Source organism: Mandrillus leucophaeus, unplaced genomic scaffold, assembly GCF_000951045.1.
Source record: "Mandrillus leucophaeus isolate KB7577 unplaced genomic scaffold, Mleu.le_1.0 Scaffold558, whole genome shotgun sequence".
NCBI lineage: Eukaryota > Metazoa > Chordata > Mammalia > Primates > Cercopithecidae > Mandrillus > Mandrillus leucophaeus.
Window position 1 is genome coordinate 1,234,634 of NW_012106008.1, and position 2,481 is coordinate 1,237,114.

Consider the following 2,481-nt stretch of genomic DNA (forward strand, 5'->3'; position numbering starts at 1 on the left):
CAAAAGGCCCAGAACTTAAGAAAGTCAGAAAGCTGTATTTCTGCTACTCCCCATGTTAGTGAAGGCAATTTTTTAATGTGATACCACTTTGAATTCTTTGACCTTTAAGAAATATGAATAAGAGAAAAGGATAGATGGCAAGATAGATGAGGAACTTCAGAGGGGGCTAAGATAACTTTAAGGGAAAGCTCGTGAGTTGCTGAATTGTTTTACATAGTGGGGTGCTGTGAATAGGATGTTAAGGAAAGTTCTTCAGAAATAAACGACAGAACAAAAAAAATAAACTTAACGTAAGACATTTTTTCTTTTTCAGCAAGGCACAGGGTTCTTTGGGAAGCTTCAAAAAATTCAGAAGTCATGGTGCCTTTTTTCATGGAATTTACCAAGTAGAGACTTTTTTGTAGGCATATCATTAAATGCTGGACTCTCAAGTGAAATGAGAAGTCTCCATCTGGGAGGTATAAAAGGAAGCCTCCATCTGGTTGGTTTTAGCATCTTCAAGGTGAGGATACAGTTCTTAAAATTGTCTACCTATTTCTGAGTCCTGGTTCAAATTCCTTTGTGATGTCCATGTCAGTTGGGCCCCTCTGGGCCTCACTGAGTTGCACATCACCAAGTGTGGCCATCACTGTGGTTAGAGGCCATGGTCTCTGTACTACAGACAATGCTGTAATAGCTTCTGTGACCAAGTGAGGGAGGAGTTCGCGCTTTATTGTGATGGAGGCAATATTCTATTTGTAATAAGCCAGAAAAAAATCTGTTCAAACCCAGTAACTTCAAGATTTTGCAAAGACTGGAAGGAGCGGAGGATGTGGGCATCAGCTGGAATCTAATTTGTCTCCCCTCCACACTTGCTGTTCCCCATTTCTCAACTGCTGTCTCCCAGTGTAATTACCATTTCGAGCATTTTCTGTTCATCCCCTGTAGGTACACCACATCGTGCCAACAACCCATGGCCCAGCAGGAGTATACAGTAGCCTTTGCCAGGGTCCACCAGGGCTTGATTACACTTCACGGCTGTAATTCAAGCCTGCTAATCCTCCTCTGCGTTCGGAAAAGAGGCCTGTTCTGTTCGATAAGCTGATTACTGTCTGGTGTGTGCTTCATGCCTAGCAAGAGTTGTTTATATGTGGAATTATTGCTGGCTGGGCTCCGGGCTTCGCTACACTGAGGAAGCTCGCTTAGGGGTCAGGGGTGTCAGGCTTCACCTCTGATCTGGGAGGGGTGAGAAGTGGAGTGTTGATTACAGCTGTTTTTCTCTCAACCTCTGTGCTGGTGGCTAAATATTTACTTTTCTCTGTTAACGGAAGGAGCCAGATAAGATTTTAAGAGTCTGAGACTTTTGCCCCTAGGACCCACTGTCAAAGATCATAGAGTGAAAGATCACCGCCCCAGACTTGCCACATTCTGATTAGGTTTGCAGGGCGATCTTAGTGGTCTTTTGTCTTGAGGGTTACGTTAGGAAGGAGTATGGCGGGACAAGTTGAGTGTGTGGTGAAATCAACAGCCACAGACTCAAAAGTGCCCGACCACAGGGAAAGGATGCCCGCAGAGACCATGTGAATACTTTCTCACACTCAGAGATGTTTTCTTCAAAGCCACAGAAGCCTTGAAACCACCTTTGCCTCTGCCTACCAGCCCATCTCTGGTCTGGTGTGCAGCTTGTGGCTTGGGTGCAGTCTACGAAGCCCTTGCTCTTCATGGAGGAGGAAGTGCATTTTGTTATAACCATCTGTCCAGTGAGGTTGGCGTGATTTATGCTGGCTGCACTCTCGGGATTCCCATCCCTTTTGCGGGGTATTTTGTCCCCAGATGCAGAGCTGAGGTTCTGCTTAATACTGGCTTTTAAGTGTTTAAGCCCTACAAATGGCTATTCGGTTTAATGGTGTGATGACGGAGTGAGTGCTGAAACAAGTACAGGTAAACAGAAGCACCTGGCCCTTGTCACCTGCTGCATGAGCATACATTGGGGTCTGTTTGTATATTTGAATATGTGGCAGTCTACACTGGAGTAAGGAAATAAGGATGAATGTCAAAAGGCTTAATTGTGATGATATCACAATTGGAGGCCATTTGTTGAGTAAACTTCCTCCACATCTCTGTATACTAATAATCGGTTTGTCTACGTTTCTCTATGACAGCATCATTTCCTTTAAGGCAGGCACTTTGTCTTTTATTTCTGTGACGGTTGCCTATCTGGCCCATAGTAACCAATCAAGGAATGGGTTTTTGGTTTAATGAACGAGTAGTTAATAGATTTCAGTAAAGAGGAAGCCTATCCTAGATTGAATGCACAGTATAAATTGCTAGGTATTTATCATAGCTCATTGCAGGTGGGTTCCTTCCCAGGTACCTTTCTTGCCTTTCTAGGAAGCAGGGAATCCACATTCCCAGAAACGTGGGTGTTCCTTAGGTGTAAAGGGCATGGCCAGCTAAGGGCAGAACAGAAAAGCTGCTCTGGAAGGGGTAGGGGGCAGCTGT

At 44.6% G+C, this 2,481-nt stretch overlaps 1 protein-coding gene and 1 long non-coding RNA gene across 5 annotated transcripts in view; one reads left to right on the plus strand and one right to left on the minus strand.

Moving 5' to 3' along the window:
- Positions 1-745, minus strand: part of LOC105552453 — a 5,743-nt gene extending 4,998 nt beyond the window's left edge. The window contains exon 1 of the long non-coding RNA XR_001008011.1: positions 532-745. This is a non-coding gene — a long non-coding RNA (uncharacterized LOC105552453). The remainder of the gene's footprint in view (positions 1-531) is intronic.
- The window catches only part of PBX1 (pre-B-cell leukemia homeobox 1), a 318,246-nt gene that overhangs the window by 232,511 nt on the left and 83,254 nt on the right, over positions 1-2,481 (plus strand). The gene's annotated exons all lie outside the window — the stretch shown is intronic.